Source organism: Lolium perenne, chromosome 6 (genome assembly GCF_019359855.2).
Source record: "Lolium perenne isolate Kyuss_39 chromosome 6, Kyuss_2.0, whole genome shotgun sequence".
In the NCBI taxonomy this organism is placed as follows: domain Eukaryota; kingdom Viridiplantae; phylum Streptophyta; class Magnoliopsida; order Poales; family Poaceae; genus Lolium; species Lolium perenne.
The window spans coordinates 221220822-221240122 of NC_067249.2; positions in this window are offsets into that span (position 1 = coordinate 221220822).

Below are 19301 nucleotides of genomic sequence, written 5' to 3' on the forward strand. Positions count from 1 at the left end.
CAAAATTCTTTAGTACCATGCATTTCGATATCAGGCACAAACAAAGCATTATCATAAGATTTATCAAAGTAGCATGGATTATCATAAATAACAGTAGCATAATCATTCTCACAAGTTTTACTCATAGGAAATATTTCAAGAGAATCCACAGGAACATAACATTCAACCTCCTTTGGTAAGCATGGAGGACAATCAAATAGTGTAAGAGATAAAGAGTTACTCTCATTAGAAGGTTGGCATGGGTAGCTAATCCATTCTTCCTCCTTTTGTTCGTCGCTCTCCTCTTCTTTTTCATCCAATGAGCTTTCAGGTTCATCAATTTCCTCCTCTTTTTCATCCAATGAGCTTTCAGGTTCATCAATTTCTTCTTCCACCGGTTCCTGCAAATTGTGAGTGCATTCTTGTGCATTAATGTGTCTCTCTTTATAATCAAGGATATAAGGATTCCTACTGTAGCATTCTATGCAAGAATTAAGGATAGTAGAGACATAATCTTTAAGGTCCTTACAAATAGCACAAGTTTCATAATTCTCAACCATGAAGGATTCTATCTCGGAGGCTCCCATAAATAAGACAAATTGTTCTACCTCTTCGAACCCATAATGAATATAGTAATTCCGATTATAGTTCTTAATTAAAAATTCCTCACTAAAGCCACATTGAAATTTAAGATGTTTAGTATCCTGTTGAGAGCAACAGTTTATATCATGGCGTCTAAGCAAGATTGTAGCCATTGTATTCAATTTTTCCATCATAGCACTCATTATTTTACCAGTTCTTGATTCTCTATAATTATTATAACATTCTATAAGTTCCAAGTAGGTTGTAGGTTCTCCCATAACAGCAGTTTTTAATTTTTCGATTTTTCAAATTTTTATGGATTTTTGGGTATATGAGAAAAATAAAACAAGACAAAAAGTAACTAAGCAAAAGTAAACTAAGCAAAATAAAAATAGACGGAAATAAACTAAGCACAAAAAAACTATACAAAAGTAAACTAAGCAAAACAAAATAAAAACAGAGAGAGAGGTAGAGTGTACTCCCCAGGTGAACTTATGAGTAGAGCTATGCCTCCCCGGCAACGGCGCCAGAAAATAGTCTTGATAACCCACAAGTATAGGGGATCGCAGCAGTCTTCGAGGGTAGTATAACCCAAATTTATTGATTTGACACAAGGGGAGGTAAAGAATACTTATAAGTCTTAACAACTGAGTTGTCAATTCAGCTGCACCTGGAAAAGCACTAGCAACAGGGGTGATGTGAAAGTAGCAGTAATATGAGAGCAGTAGTAGGATAACACAGAATACAGCGAGAATAGCAATATGAGAGCAATGGCACCAGAAAATAGTTGATACTACTTCCAATGACATGTAGAACAAGTATATGATGATGAGAGATGGACCGGGGTTCCCAGCGATCTACACTAGTGGTAACTCTCCAATAAGTGACAAGTGTTGGGTGAACAAATTACAGTTGGGCAATTGATAGGAATCAAAGCATTAAGATAGAACATCAAGATTATTAATTATGTAGGCATGTTTTCCGTATATAGTCGTACGTGCTCACAATGAGAAACTTGCACAACATCTTTTGTCCTACCAGCCGGTGGCAGCCGGGCCTCAAGGGAAACTACTGGATATTAAGGTACTCCTTTTAATAGAGCACCGAAGCAAAGCATTAACACACCGTGAAAACATGTGATCCCCACATCACTACCATCCCCTCCGGTTGTCCCGATTTCTGTCACTTCGGGGCCATTGGTTCCGGACAGTGACATGTGCATACAACTTGTAGATACAATCTAAGCAATAATTATAGAGCTCAAATCTAAGATCATGCCACTCGGGCCCTAGTGACAAGCATTAAGCATAACAAGATTGCAGCAACAATAACTTCACAAACTTTATAGATAGACTAATCATAATGTATCATCCATCGGATCCCAACAAACACAACACCGATTACATCAGATGGATCTCAATCATGTAAGGCAGCTCATGAGACCATTGTATTGAAGTACATGGAGGACAGAATACCAACTAGCTACTGCTAGAACCCGTAGTCCATGGGGGAACTACTCACGGAGCATGGTGGAGGCGGTGGCGTTGATGGAGATGGCTTCCGGGGGCACTTCCCCGTCCCGGCAGGGTGCCGGAACAGAGACTTCTGTCCCCCGAATTGGAGTTTCGCGATGGCGGCGGCGCCCCTGGAGTCTTTCTGGAGTTTCGTCAATCGGTACTGCGTTTTTAGGTCGAAAGGGGTTTTATAGGCGAAGAGGCGGCGCAGGAGGGCTGACAGGGTGGCCTCACCATAGGCCGGCGCGGCCAGGGTCTGGCCGCGCGGCCCTATGGTGTGGGGCCCCCTGGCTCTCCTCCGACTCTCCTACGGTGTTCTGGAGCCTTCCGGGAAAAATAGGAGGTTTGGCGTTGATTTCGTCCAATTCCGAGAATATTGCCCGAACAGCCTTTCTGGAACCAAAAACAGCAGAAAACAGGAACTGGCACTGTGGCATCTCGTTAATAGGTTAGTTCCGGAAAACGCATGAAATCATCATAAAGTGCAAGCAAAACATGTAAGTATTGTCATAAAACAAGCATGGAACGACGGAAATTATGGATACGTCGGGGACGTATCAGGTAGCGCATGAGAATTTACTTGGAATGGTTTGAAATGCCATGCATAGGTATTTATGGTGGACACTTTGGAATAACTTGGTTTTCAGGGGTTTGGAAGCACGAGCAGCATTCCCGCTCAGTACAAGTGAAGGCTAGCAATAGACTGGGGAGCGACAATCAAGAGAGCAGTAACTATCATAATCATGCTTGCGGCAAAATAAATTAACGGAGGCATAAAAGTGATACAAGAACTCTGAGGCAAAGTAAATCATCGAGGCTTAATTGAGTTTTGTTCAGTCATATGCATGCGTGAGCATGTGCCAAGTCGATTCAAGTGAATTATTCAGAGGAGGATACCACAATGTCATACCTATTTATGAATAAAACAATGCAAGCAAACATCCATGACATGCTACTCATATTAATAAACTGGAGCTAAACATGAGAGATCATGAACTACTAGACTTTCTTAAATGACATATACCTCACATGAACCAACTAAGCATGCTCACATGGATGAGTATATATACAAAAATGAAAACAAATAGAGTTCATACCAGCCTCTCACCACAGTCGAATTGTAGTAGATCGTCATTATTGCCTTTCACTTGTGTAGCTTGAATAATATGGAATGAAAACCACGCTCTAGCCACCGAAGACCATTGAACTCCATAATGAACTTTACAAAACCAAAGAAGAACAGCAAATATTTTTGGTGTTTTCGAATTGGAAACAAGAACAAAACAAAACAAGCAAACAAAGCAAAATCTTTTTGGATTCTCTTATAGCAAACCAACGATAGCAAACAAAGAAAAATAAAAGCAAGAAACCAAAATAAACAAATGGTGAAGAGAAACAACAGAAATATTTTTGGTCTTTTTGTGTTTTAGGAAAGAAACAAAGCAAAAACAAGAAAATGAAAACTAAAAGAGTCACATAAGCACAAAGCAGCAAAAATTCGTCAAACTTGACAGCAGTACAGTAATCGATTTTTAAGAAATTCTTCCGCTGCCCATCTCGAAAAGTGTTCAACTAATGAAAGTTAGATAACAACCTGGGGAATATGCTCAAAAATTGGCTTCGCAAAATAACGTTCTGGCTGTTTTTGAGAATTTTTTTGGTATCAGTCCAGAATCTGTTTTCAGGCAGCACTTCCCCAAATATCATCTCCCTCTTATTAGAAAACCACTTTAAGAAGCTAAACAAGTATGTACAAGTATCCAGCAACTATAATATGCAAAGAATGAGTGATGACGGTATACCTCCCCCCAAGCTTAGGCTTTTGGCCTAAGTGGAGATCAACCCCAGCGAGGGTCAGGGTTCCACGCCGGTGGATCATACATGGTGTAGTCATAATAAGGTCCCGGTGCAGAAGAGAAGGGTGAAGGCTCCTCATGCCCAAAATGCTGATGCGAAGAACTCGCTGCATCGGATGACAAGTCGAGGTGTTCCTCGGCCTCCTCCGTGCCACCCCCTGCATGATGGCCATCCCCCTCTATGTACGCATTCAGTTCACCTTCCGTGACTGACCAATCTTTCCTGGAATCAAGGTTAAACAAAACAGGTGCAGGCAATCCTACTAATCGTTCAGTTTTCTTAGTTGTTCTCCAAGTTTTCTTGTAAAATGTTATCTTGTAGGACAGGTTACTCAAATTAGACAAATCAGAAACAAATTCATGTTTAATCATGGAGATAATGTCAAGTCTCTCCATGGAGAGCTGAATATCACGATGGTGAGGTTCTACACCATGCATAGCTAATAAACGAGAGGCGATGAGACCTCCACAAATTCCTCCCTTCTTCTCACGGTTAGTAGCAAGTCTATAGGCTATCAATGCACCCAAATTATAAGTCCTATTACCTTGCAATGCAGCAGCTAGAAAAGCCAAATCCTGGATAGATAACTTACTTGCATTTTTTTCTAGCAAGGACACACTTGGTGATGAAATAAGCAAAGTAGCGAATAGCTGGGAGTTGAATACTACTGATTTTACCACTATCATCTGAGAAGCTTCTTCCCTGACAAATCATCTTGTAGAGACTCAAGAGCTCAAGCGACAGTCCCCTTATCTTCTCGCATGATCCCCATTGTGGCACTCTAATTGCTGCACAAAAATCATCAAAAGGCAAGTTGACAGTTTTATTATAAATTTTGTATCGAACCATGGGGTTAGATTGAGACCAATTGAATTCAAAATCCTGCACCACTGACATGGTCAGTTTTGCATATTGGTAAGGTTCACCAACAACAAAACTTCCCAACCCTGCATTGGAGATCAGATTTTGAACATCCCGCAAGATTCCTACACTCCTCATAAAATCAACGCATGAGTAGTAGGAGGGGTATACTCCCTCTTCGCGGTGAACTCTCATGAATTCTTGCACCTCCAATTCTTGTTGGTTTAGTTGGTTCCTATTCCACTCCATTTTCTGAAATTTTTCAACAAACATTATAAAAGTTGATTTGGAGACATATAATTGAGGGAAACTACTATAGGAACTTGCTAGGGTACTAAACATGCATCAAAACTAATTTTTACAACTTAGAACAAGCATGCAAGCTCACTAAACATGTTTCCTACAACAGCAAAATATTCAAGATATACTCAACCAAACAAAATTCTATTTGGATAATCGGAGGAGTCACATACCGAAGAGCAAATGTGCCAAATTTCAGACAGAAATCTAGGCTGAGCAAAGAGATCGAGAAATCCCGAGTTCTTGAGCAAAAACGCGCGTGAGGGAAAGCTGGTTCGAGTTTTTTTGGGAGAGAGAGTAAGATGGGAGGAAGAGATGAATAAGTGGGGCAAGGAGGGGCCCACACCACAGGGTGGCGCGCCCCCTCCTTGGCCGCGCCGGCTGGTGGGGTGCAGCCCTGGGGTGCCCCACTGGTCATCCCCAGGTGCTCCCAGGTGCCTCTTCGAAAAATAATACCAACGGTATAATTTTTGTAAATTTTTAAAAACTTTGAAAAATGCACATTTCTGTGTAGTAAATTTATTATTACTGGGCAGAAAAAGATTTTCAAATCTCTAAACAATTAAAGAACCTTGCAAAACATGAAGTGCTACAGCAAGTAGAACAAGTGGAGGAAGAAAGAAATGTTGTTTAGCTCCTCTATGCATATAAAATGTATTTGTTAACAATGTTGATCAAGTCTTGCCACCAAATAAATTTTACATAGCATAAGAAGAAATAAACCTCAAATCAATCATGTTACCTTGAATTGTATTGATATGGATCCAATCATAATATTTTGATAGCCTTCTTTAGGCTCATATATAGGACAATCAATAGTTCCCACTTTGATAGTTCCCACATTGGAAATTGTATTAACTCCACATACTTTATCAATCCTCTTGGGGAAATAAACAGTATGCTCCTTGTCATCGACATTGAAAGTAACTTTTCCTTTATTGCAATCAATAACAGCCCCTGCGGTGTTAAGAAAATGTCTCCCAAGAATAATAGACATATTATCATCTTCAGGCATTTCCAACACAACAAAATCAGTTAATATCAAGCAGTTATTAGTAACTTGAACAGGAACATCCTCAAATATACCAACATGAATAGCAGTAGATTTATCAGCCATTTGCAAAGATATATCAGTTGGTATCAACTTATCTAAATAAAGTCTCTTGTAAAGAGAAAAAGGCATAACACTAACACCTGCTCCCAAATCACATAGAGCAGTTCTAACATAATTATTCTTGATGGAACAAGGAATAGTCGGTATACCTGGGTCGCCCAGCTTCTTTGGAACTTTGCCATTGAAAGAGTAATTAGCAAGCATAGTGGAAATCTCCTCATTAGGAATTTTCCTTTTATTACAGACAATATCTTTCATATACTTTGAATAAGGAGGCAATTTAATAGCATCAGTCAAAGGGATTTGCAAGAACAAAGGTTTCATCCAATCACAAAATTTATTATAGTGTTTTTCTTCCTTTGATTTTAGTTTCTTAGCAGGAAAAGGCATTTGCTTTTGAACCCAAGGTTCCCTTTCATTACCATGTTTCTTAGCAATAAAATCCTCTCTAGTATACTTTTTATTTTTAGTAAGCTTTTTAGGTTCATCTTCAACCTCTTCTTTATCAGAAGCATCATTCTTATCATTATCTTTATCATGTTCATTACCACTTTCAGTTTCAGCATCAGAAATAGAAATATTATTAGGATCATTAACAGGTTCAGAGGATTCTACAACAGCTTCATGTTTCTTCTTCTTTTTCTTAGAAGGAGCACTAGGTTTAGTTCGTTGAGAATCTTGTTCAACTCTTTTGGGATGCCCCTCAGGATATAGAGGATCCTGAGTAGAAACACCGCCTCTAGTTGTTACTTCATAAGCATGTTTTTATTTAGAATTATTTTTTAACAAGTCATTTTGCACTTTAGTGAGTTGATCAATTTGAGTTTGAACCATATGAAAATGTTTAACAAGCATCTTAACATCATTGGAGGTTCTCTCCACAATATCATGCAATTTACTAATAGCTTGAGAATTTTCCATTAGATGATTCTCTACTCTCATATTAAAATTTTCTTGCTTAACAATATAATTATCAAACTCATCTAAGCATTGAGCAGGAGGTTTTGAATACGGAATATCTTCCCTAGTAAAGCGTTGAAGAGAGTTTACCTCAATCATGGATGAAGGGGGAGTAATCTTGCATAAATCTTCTATGGGAAGTAAATTCTTCACATCTTCAGATTTAATACCTTTCTCCTTAAGAGATTTCTTGGCTTCCCTCATATCTTCATCATTTAATTTAATCAAACCCCTCTTCTTCAATATTGGCATCGGAGTTGGTTCAGGTGTAGTCCAATCATCGTGGTTCCAGCCTATTCTAGCCAATAATTCTTCAGCTTCGTCCGGAGTTCTTTTCCTGAAAATAGAACCAGCACAACTATCCAAATATGCTCTAGACTCAATGGTTAGTCCACTATAAAATATATCAAATAAATCATGCTTTTCCAAATCATGTCTAGGTCAAGCTCTGATAAGAGAGCAAAATCTCGCCCAAGCTTCAGGCAATTTCTCTCCATCTTCCTGGTCAAAACTATAAATTTTCTGCAAAGCAACATGTTGAGCACTAGCAGGAAAGTATTTCCGAAAGAAAACATCAAGCAAACCACTTGAGCTATCAATAGAATCAGGAGACAAACTATTATACCAAGTTTTAGCATCACCCTTTAATGAGAAAGGAAAAAATTTAGAAACAAAATAAGTACGCATCTTGATATCATCAGAAAACAAGCTACTCAAAGTTGAAAGTTCATTCATGTGTTCTACAACACTTTCTTTTTCAGTACCACAAAAGGGTGTTTTCTCAACAATAGCTATATGAGATAGATCAAGAGAAAAATCATAATCCTTATCCTTAATATTTATAGGAGATGTGGCAAATTTAGGATCAGGAGACAGTTTATATCTAACAGTATGTTGTGCAAGAAACTTTTTAATTTTACTTGCATCAGTAGTAGCATTGCATTTATCAATAAAATCATCATCAAGTTCCACATAATCCTCATCAGGATCATCACTATAGTATTCAACAAACTCGGGTGAATTAACAGGTGTAGCAGCATTTTCATTAGGAGTTTCAGTATTTTCAATTTGCCTAGACCTAGCAATTGTAGCATCTAGAAAAGATCCCAATGAACCACTATCATCAAGCACATCAGAAACATCATCAAAATTATGAGAATTTTCAGATTCAGCAGAAGTACCAGCATGTGAAGCTTGTGGTGGTGAAACAAGTTGACTTATCACAGATGGTGAATCAAGAGCAGCAGAGGTACTCAGAGTTGTACCTTTTCTTGTAGTGGATGGTAATATGGCGACTTTAGGATCGCGAGATTTACCCATGATGGAGAATTTGCAGCGAACAATATCAATCCAAGTGAACTTCCAAATAAAGCTATGCTCCCCGGCAACGGTGCCAGAAAATAGTCTTGATGACCCACAAGTATAGGGGATCGCAACAGTCTTCGCGGGAAGTAAAACCCAATTTATTGATTCGACACAAGGGGAGACAAAGAATACTTGAAAGCCTTAACAGCGGAGTTGTCAATTCAGCTGCACCTGGAAACATACTTGCTCGCAAGAGTTTATCAGTAGTAACAGTTTATAGCAGTAGCAGTGGTGAAATAACAACAGCAGAGTAACAAAGACAGCAGTACTGATTATAGTAAACAGCAGGATTAAAATACTGTAGGCACAGGGATGGATGACGGGCGTTGCATGGATGAGAGAAACTCATGTAACAATCAAAGTAGGGCATTTGCAGATAATAATAAAACGGTGTCCAAGTACTAAGCAATCAATAGGCATGTGTTCCGCATATAGTCGTACGTGCTCGCAATGAGAAACTTGCACAACATCTTTTGTCCTACCAGCCGGTGGCAGCCGGGCCTCTAGGGAATCTACTGGATATTAAGGTACTCCTTTCAATAGAGTACCGGAGCAAAGCATTAACACTCCGTGAACACATGTGATCCTCACATCACCGCCTTCCCCTCCGGTTGTCCCGATTTCTGTCACTTCGGGGCCTCGGGTTCCGGACAGCGACATGTGTATACAACTTGCAGGTAAGATCATAAAACAATGCATATCATCATGAAACAATAACATGTTCAGATCTGAGATCATGGCACTCGGGCCCTAGTGACAAGCATTAAGTATAACAAGTTGCAACAATATCATCAAAGTACCAATTACGGACACTAGGCACTATGCCCTAAGAATCTTATGCTATTCCATGACCAATCTCATCCAATCCCTACCATCCCCTTCAGCCTACAGCGGGGGAATTACTCACACATGGATGGGGGAAACATTGCTGGTCGATGGAGAGGCGTCGGTGGTGATGATGGCGATGATCTCCTCCAATTCCCCGTCCCGGCAGAGTGCCAGAATGGAGTTTCTGGTCCCGAGATGGAGTTTCGCGACGGTGGCGGCGTACTGGATGGTTTCTGGCGACTTCGACTTCTCGTCTCGCGTTTTAGATCGAAACCCTTAAATAGTACAGAGGGGGGGCGTCAGAGGCTAGCCGAGGCGGCCTCACCATAGGGCGGCGCGCCCCCTCCTAGGCCACGCCATCCCATGGTGTGGGGGCCGTGGGCCCCCCTGGCCTGCCCTTCTGGCTCCGTGAATCTTCTGGAAAAATAAGCCCTTTGACATTAATGCCGGGGATTTTCCTGAAAGTTTCTGCACAAAAATGAGACCCCAGAGCAATTTTGCTGAAAACAGCGTTAGTCCGTGTTAGTTGTATCCAAAATACACAAATTAGAGGCAAAACAATAGCAAAAGTGTTCGAGAAAGTAGATACGTTTTGGACGTATCACTACCGAGGGACACAATCAATCTTAGCAACTTTAGCCACCGCAGGTCTAGAGCTAGGTCCACATAGAAATTAGCCTCTCGACGAGATCACAGCCGAAACCTTCGGCACCCCATTGTAACCCGATATTTTCATAATCAAGATCAGACAGGAAGGACGTAAGGGTTTTACCTCATTGAGGGCCCCGAACCTGGGTAAATCGCTCTCCCCGCTTGTTTGATAACCGATGTCTCGTGTCAGCCTACATGATTCCATCTACCCTAAGCCCCAATCGAAGGGCATTGCCGAGGAGTACCCTCGACAATTGGCGCCGTCTGTGGGAAGCCTGATGGCATAAGATCCGTCATCGGCAGATCCAACCATGTCGTCGGCAGCTTCGTCTACACCATCATCATCGCCAATCTTGGGAAGTCTGATCCAATTCGGCTCCTATGAGTTCACCCCGCACAGCGACTCTTCTCGCTCGACTTTTTCAGATCTACAAGGAAACATGGAGATGACGTTCGGGAGCGTCCACTACAACATCAACGCAGGAAGGAGTCCCTCGTCTGCTTGAACCGTTCGCCCCCAGATCAGCAAGGAAATCGCCCCCATCGGCCGCAGGGTCAATCATGTCATCATCAGTCGACCTTTCGGCAGACCTGACAGACTTGACGAATTCATCCCCGCCATCAACCCATCGATCGACGTCCTCGATGTCGGTTGGATCCGATAACCCCGTATCATCAGAGATGACCTCGTACTACTGCCTGAACTGCGACACCAGGCACGGGTTGGGATCAAGAGACGCCCAAGACGAAATTATACAGAGCAGAATCGACAAAGGCAGGCGACGGCGAGCCGCGAGGGAGGAGTACGATAGCGACGCCTCAGAAGAAAGTCAGGAGTACGACGGCGAGTTGAGGGGAGCTGACTGCTTGAGCTACAAGATCCGTGAGACAATGCCACCTAAGAAGTTCAAACCTACCCCTACTGACGCTGCTAAGTATGATGGACAGCAGGAGCCGAGGTCATGGATAGATGATTACTTACAGACTGTGATCCTGTGATACGCGTACAGCACGCGACCGTTGGGAACCCCAAGAGGAAGGTGTGATGCGTACAGCGGCAAGTTTTCCCTCAGTAAGAAACCAAGGTTTATCGAACCAGTAGGAGCCAAGAAGCACGTCGAAGGTTGATGGCGGCGGAGTGTAGTGCGGCGCAACACCAGGGATTCCGGCGCCAACGTGGAACCTGCACAACACAACCAAAGTACTTTGCCCCAACGTAACAGTGAGGTTGTCAATCTCACCGGCTTGCTGTAACAAAGGATTAGATGTATAGTGTGGATGATGATTGTTTGCAGAAAACACGAGAACAAGTATTGCAGCAGATTGTATTCGATTAAAAGAATGGACCGGGGTCCACAGTTTACTAGAGGTGTCTCTCCCATAAGAATAAGCATGTTGGGTGAACAAATTACAGTTGGGCAATTGACAAATAGAGAGGGCGTGACCATGCACATACATGATATGATGAGTATAGTGAGATTTAATTGGGCATTATGACAAAGTACATAGACCGCTATCCAGCATGCATCTATGCCTAAAAAGTCCACCTTCAGGTTATCATCCGAACCCCTTCCAGTATTAAGTTGCAAACAACAGACAATTGCATTAAGTATGGTGCGTAATGTAATCAATAACTACATCCTCGGACATAGCATCGATGTTTTATCCCTAGTGGCAACAGCACATCCACAACCTTAGAACTTTCTGTCACTGTCCCAGATTTAATGGAGGCATGAACCCACTATCGAGCATAAATACTCCCTCTTGGAGTTACTAGCAAAAACTTGGCCAGAGCCTCTACTAAAAACGGAGAGCATGCAAGATCATAAACAACACATAGGTAATATATTGATAATCAACATAACATAGTATTCTCTATCCATCGGATCCCAACAAACACAACATATAGCATTACAGATAGATGATCTTGATCATGTTAGGCAGCTCATAAGACCCGACAATGAAGCACAATTAGGAGAAGATGACCATCTAGCTACTGCTATGGACCCATAGTCCAGGGGTGAACTACTCACTCATCACTCCGGAGGCGACCATGGCGGTGTAGAGTCCTCCGGGAGATGATTCCCCTCTCCGGCAGGGTGCCGGAGGCGATCTCCTGAATCACCCGAGATGGGATTGGCGGCGGCGGCGTCTCTGGAAGGTTTTCCGTATCGTGGCTCTCGGTACTGGGGGTTTCGCGATGAAGGCTATAAGTAGGCGGAGGAGATAGGTCAGGGGGCCACACGAGGGCCCCACACAACAGGCCGTGCCGCCCTAGTGTGTCGCCACCTCGTGGCCCCACTTCGTATCATCTTCGGTCTTCTGGAAGCTTCGTGTGAAAATAGGCCCCTAGGCGTTGATTTCGTCCAATTCCGAAAATATTTCCTTACTAGGATTTCTGAAACCAAAAACAGCAGAAAACAACAACTGGCTCTTCGGCATCTCTTTAATAGGTTAGTGCCGGAAAATGCATAAATATGACATAAAGTATGCATAAAACATGTAGGTATCATCAATAATGTGGCATGGAACATAAGAAATTATCAATACGTCGGAGACGTATCAGCATCCCCAAGCTTAGTTCCTTCTCGTCCCGAGTAGGTAAACAATAACAAAGATAATTTCTGGAGTGACATGCCATCATAACCTCGATCATACTATTGTAAGCTTATGTAATGAATGCAGCGATCAAAGCAATGGTAAATGACATGAGTAAACAAATGAATCATATAGCAAATACTTTTCATGAATAGTACTTTGAAGACAAGCATCAATAAGTCTTGCATAAGAGTTAACTCATAAAGCAATAAATCAAAGTAGTGGTATTGAAGCAACACAAAGGAAGATTAAGTTTCAGCGGTTGCTTTCAACTTATAACATGTATATCTCATGGATATTGTCCATGTAAAGTAATATAACAAGTGCAATATGCAAGTATGTAGGAATTAATGCACAGTTCACACAAGTGTTTGCTTCTTGAGGTGGAGAGAAATAGGTGAACTGACTCAACATAAAAGTAAAAGAAAGGCCCTTCGCAGAGGGAAGCATTGATTGCTATATTTGTGTTAGAGCTTTGGTTTTGAAAACAAGAAACAATTTTGTCAACGGTAGTAATAAAGCATATGTATCATGTAAATTATATCTTACAAGTTGCAAGCCTCATGCATAGTATACTAATAGTGCCCGCACCTTGTCCTAATTAGCTTGGATTACCGGGATTATCATCACAATACATATGTTTTAACCAAGTGTCACAAAGGGGTACCTCTATGCCGCCTGTACAAAGGTCTAAGGAGAAAGCTCGCATTGGATTTCTCGCTTTTGATTATTCTCAACTTAGACATCCATACCGGGACAACATAGACAACAGATAATGGACTCCTCTTTAATGCATAAGCATGTAGCAACAATTAATGTTCTCATATGAGATTGAGGATATTTGTCCAAAACTGAAACTTCCACCATGGATCATGGCTTTAGTTAGCGGCCCAATGTTCTTCTCTAACAGAGTAAATGACAAAAAAACTACCACAATTGTGCCATATATGACGCGGAACTACCAAATGGGACACGATTGTCACATGACTACCATGTTTGGGGCAAGCTCGCGACGCGGAGCACTGATTGAACTGATCAACGGTACTAACCATCTTTCTGGCAGCCCTGGCCCACCGTCAGAGCTGACGTGGCTACCAGTCGACGGACGGCCGTTAGGGCTCGTGTTAGGTCTGTTGTTTTAAGGCGTTGGTTGGGTCGTCTCCTTCCTCTCTCCTTTCTCTCTGTTCCATCGCACTGGAAGCAGTCGCCGCCGACGTAGATCTCCGCCGCAGCAGGGAGAGACGGCCATGGTTTCGTGGGGTGATGGCGAGGATTCCTCTTCAGAGCAGAGCTCCCTCGGCGCTGATGTGAGTCCTCTCCTTATGCTGTCATAATTTGGGCAAATTGCAGGGTTAGGATTTGGGGGAATTTTGATTCTGAGGACGATTTAGGCTGATTCTTCCTTGTTTTTTCGAACTGCTAGAGTGTGAACACTACCTACGACTCTGATTTCTGCGGTTTAGCTGATGATGGTGGCAGTATTGTGACTTGCAAGCATGGTGCTGTAGCTGCTCGATTTGTAGCATTTGATGGTTGCTGGACAGGGAGGAGGTTCTTAGGGTGTGCAGGCCATGATGGAGAACCAGCTTGTGATTTTCTTCTTTGGGTAGATGGTGAGTGGCCACCTGCACTTTGGAAATCATTGGCAAAGTTGTGGGATTTGTATGGACAAGAGAAGCAAGGTAGGGTTAATGATGCTCTGGACAACATGGAGAAGAGGTTCAAGCTCAAAGATGAGATTGAGAAGATGCACATTGACCTGAGGAATGCTCAAGAAGAGATGAAGAAAATTGTGGAGGAGAAGCAGGTAATACTTGCCTTGAAGGCCCAAGCTGAGCAAGGATTGATTGATGCTAGGGCAGAGTTAGAGCAGAAGAAGGCACTGGATGCATCAAGCAGCAATATGCACAAATGAATGAGAATTAAGGCAGAGAAGGAGAGAGATCAGTTGAAAGAAGAGAAGAGAAAGCTTGAGTACATAATTGGGGATTTATTTAAGCTCAAGGAATCCACCAGGGCAAAGCTGAAGAAGATCAAGGAGATGTGTGAGGAGTAGTTAGCTTGTGTACCAGTTTAATTTTATTTTTCATGTTTGAATTGAATTCCCTATGTTTTGTAATGTTGAACAATATGTGTTGGTTTGTAATGTTGATCAAATGATGTCTGGTTTGTAATGGTGAACTAAATGATGGTTGGTTTGTAATGTTGAACAATATGTGTTGAATCTGTTTAAGTTGATCCCTGATGTTGAAATGAATTCCTTTTTATCATGTTAATAATGAGTTTAAAATATGTGTTATGTGAGAAAAAGTTTAAAATATGGCATTGTCGAGACCTTTAGGGTTATTTTAAAGTTGGAAAGGTCTCGACATCGAGGCTTCGGCATTGTCGATACCTTTAGGGTTATTTTAAAGTTGGAAAGGTCTCGACATCAACGCTTCGGCATTGTCGAGACCTTTAGGTTTATTTTAAAGTTGGAAAGGTCTCGACATCGACGCTTCGGCATTGTCGAGACTGTCGCGACCCTGGAGGTCAGGGCTAGACAAATCCAGATATCACATCTGGCATAAGCCTAACCTAGATCTCTAGGGCCTACAGGGTGAGAATCGGTAACACAAAAGTGACTCTACGACTGAAAGCAAATATATTACATCTCTTGGCAGAGTTAAGATCCAAATTTATTACACGCAGAGGTCACTGACCACAATTCAACAAGCAACGGAAAGCAAATTATGTTATCTAGATAACAAGACTGCAAAGGGCCTAAGAGGCCATAACATAAGGCGACGTCCCAGCCCATAAGTCGCAGGCTGCCGCCTGAGGAACTCCGAACTACTCGTCGATGTCAAGGTAGAAGCCACCATCAGTTGGAAGAACTTCGTCTGAAACAAAGCATGCAAGGCTGAGTACAGGGACTCAGCAAGACTTAGTACAACCTGTTAGCAAAGCGGGTATGCGAGGCTTTATGTGGAGTTTATTTTGCAGAAAGCCAGTTTTCCTTTGTAAACAGGAGGGAGCAGAAGCTCGTCTATTCAGACCATTTTCAAAAGGGTAAGAGAGCGATATCAACTCTAGCTTCAAGATCATCATGTTGAATCCACCGAATCTTCATCATCACCTGAACCTATCACCTAGGATCACCCCCTCGACACCCTGAGAAGGGATCCTTATCACACATTGACATCAAGTTTTACGATTAGGTTCAAGTTGTCTATGATCACAGAATCCATCACCAAGTCGTCCTTAACCGTGGACACGGCTTTTCGAAAAGATTTACCCTGCAGGGGTGTACAACTTTACCCACACGCGCCGACCGACTCTTAGTGCCACTAGTATAACACACTTCCTTGGTGTGCTGGCAGAGGGTGGTCGACCAAAACCTTTCCCTTACTTCGCCTATTCCATGAGTCAAACTAACTGGGGAGCTCCGTCATCGTAGGTAGCCACTCTCCGAGGCGGTCCCGGTCATTATGCGCAGGGGATCCAGTTCAATGCCTCCAGCATCCTTCACCCTAGCCACGCCCTGTATGATGCACTTTGAAAACCTTTTTCCACCTTTCCCCCATGCGTATGGCAAATGGAACTCGCAAACTAATTGACTCATGGGTAAGCTAGGTAAGTTCGGGCCAAGGGGTTCCCATGGGCCCCGTGTGGTTGTACGCTCAGTCTTGGTTCCGAAGGCGCGAACTCAGGTCCTAGTATCGGCGAGAACGAGTCAAATCACCATATCCCCATGTGGCGGCCCATCCAAGCCTTTATCATGTTTATTAACATCATCACTGATCTTACCACGTCATCCTGTCAAACTAGGCTCATTCGTAGCTCTGATTCATCAACCGGATGGATCAGACTTCAACAGCTAAGCATGGCTAAGCATAACACATATACGGCTCTAGCGATGCGAACAAGCTCAGACCTAGTTTTGCTGGGAGCGGTGGATCAGTAACTCTGGGCTACAAGGATGGAATTATGCACACATAGGATATCTACAACTGCCGATAAAACATATTTGAAGCGGATGCAATATGTAAGAACCAGAAGTAAAGCATTTCGAAACCATATATGAACCAGGTTAGGGCTTGCCTTGTCCCTCGTTGTTCTGGTGCTGCTCTTCGGTGGCGTTGATCTCAGGCTCGCGTTCGGTCCCTATCGAGAAGAACCAAATACCGGAAAGGAAGAGCACAATCAAGACAAGGTACAACGCAATGCACATACAATATGATGACATGTCATATTAAACGGGTTTGGGTAACCCTAGGTGCATCGATGGAAATTAAAGGGGTTCGGCTTCGAACCCCGTCATATGAGAGGGGTCAAATTAGGGTTTCTACTATGGCTCATATTTAATTGGTTCAAAGATGTATGAAACATGGAAAAAAAATTAGGATTTGTTTTTCTGATCATTTTGATATATAATTTTATATTTTTCTGATTTAAAATGAATTATTTATGAATTTCCCAAGTTTAATTCATTTTAAAACAATTTCTGAAAATTAAATAAAAATAATAAAAGTTGGACCCACATGTCATAATTTTATTCTTTTCTAAATTATTTATGAAACTAATAAAATCCTGACAAGGGACCCCACATGTCATATTATTTCTATTTAAAAAAATACAGAAATAAATATACAGAAAATACAAAAACCAAATTATGGCGTCATGCTGACGTCATGCTGACGTCAGCATGGCCATGAGCTCGAAATTGAGCTCGGGCTGAGCTCAATCCGGCGCCTCAGGGCGCGATAGCGCACGTGTGCGGGGGAAAACGACGCGCCTCGGCGTGGGGAGTCCAAGGGTGGCGGCGCCGCCCGCTATTGGCCGCCGGAGCACGGCCGGCGGCGAGCCTATGCGGCGGCTGGGGCAGGTGCCATGGTGCCGCGGTGCTACAGAGCGAGGGAGAGCAGGGAGAGGGCACGGGGAGGTTCAGAAGCTCACCCTCGTCGCGATGGTGGGGTCGGCGATGGCCGGAGACGCTCGCCGGCGACGAATTTGGCCGGAGGCCGGCCGGCAGACGGGTTAGGGTTAGGGTTGCTGGGGGCTTCGGGGCCGTGGGGGAAGGGGAGAAGTGGGGGATTAGGGTTAGGGGCGGTGGCCGGAGAGGCTTTATAGCCGCCGGAGGGCGGCGGGGTGCATCGTGGCCGCCGGCGCCATCGCTCGGCCGGCAGCTCTCCACCGAGCTGCTTCGGTCGGCGGGGAAGACGGCGTTTTTGCGCTTAACCCCCTGGAAATATTGTTGGGCTAGTGAAGGGGTGCGGCTGGGCCACTTGGGCCGTTCTGGGCTGCGGCCAGAGAGAGGAGAGAGGGAAGAAGAGATGGGCTGCGGCCCAGGGGAGAGAGAAGAGGGTTTCTCCCCTTTTTTTCTGGTTTTCTTTTCTTTCTCTTTTCAAATTCAAATTTCAACTCAGTTTTGAATTTTGTTTGAACTCAGAAATTGCCAAAGAATAATAAACACACATGGCTCATTGAATGACAACAATGCCATGTTGCCTATTTTTGAAAATCTTGAGAGATTTGAATGAGGAAGAAATGCAGAGGGATTTGCATAATTGGAAAATGGAGATGCAAATTTTACTTAGATGCAAACTATATGCATGCAATGCTCATGAACACTCATTTATTCAAGATAACAAGTTTGGGATGTTACAACTCTACCCCCCTTACAAGAATCTCGTCCTCGAGATTCCTAGATTTTAGAAAAGAAGGAAGGGTACTCAGATCGTAAACGATCTTCTCGTTCCCAGGTTGCTTCTTGCTCAGAATGATTAGACCACTGAACTTTCAGAAACTTGATGCTCTGACGTCGAGTTTTACGCTCGGCTTCATCAAGGATACGAACAGGATGTTCTCGATAAGTTAGATCCTCTTGAAGGTCAAGAGTCTCGTGATCAACACCACGAATAGGATCTTTGAAGCAACGCTTGAGTTGGGATACATGGAAGACATCATGAACTTCAGGAAAATTGGAAGGTAACTCCAACTTGTAGGAAACATTACCATGCTTGGCAAGGACGCGGAAAGGACCAACATAGCGAGGAGCTAGTTTGCCTTTGATACCGAAGCGACGGACACCCTTGAGAGGAGTGACTCGAAGATAAGCTTGATCACCAATTTCATACTTCACTTCTTGATGATGGCGATCATAGTAGCTCTTTTGACGTGACTGAGCAGTTTTCAGACGCTCGCGAATGATGCAAACTTGATCTTCTGCTTCGTTGATTATATCTGGTCCAAAGAACTTTCTTTCTCCAGTTTCGGACCAGTTCAAAGGAGTTCTACACCTTCTGCCATACAAAGCTTCAAAAGGTGCCATGCCTAGGCTAGATTGGAAGCTGTTGTTATAGGTTAACTCGGCAAATGGAAGGCACTTTTCCCAATCCTTACCGAAGGATATAACACAGGCCCTGAGCATGTCTTCAAGAATTTGATTCACTCTTTCGGTTTGACCACCGGTTTGAGGATGATAGGCTGTGCTGAAGGAAAGACGAGTTCCCATAGCTTGTTGAAAGCTAGACCAGAACTTTGAGGTGAAAAGACTTCCACGATCAGAGACGATCTTCTTAGGAACACCATGAAGAGTGACTATCCGTGAGATATATAGATCTGCTAGTTGACTAGCTTTTATGTCTTCTCGGATAGGAAGGAAGTGAGCAACCTTGGATAGACGGTCAATGACTACCCATATAGCATCT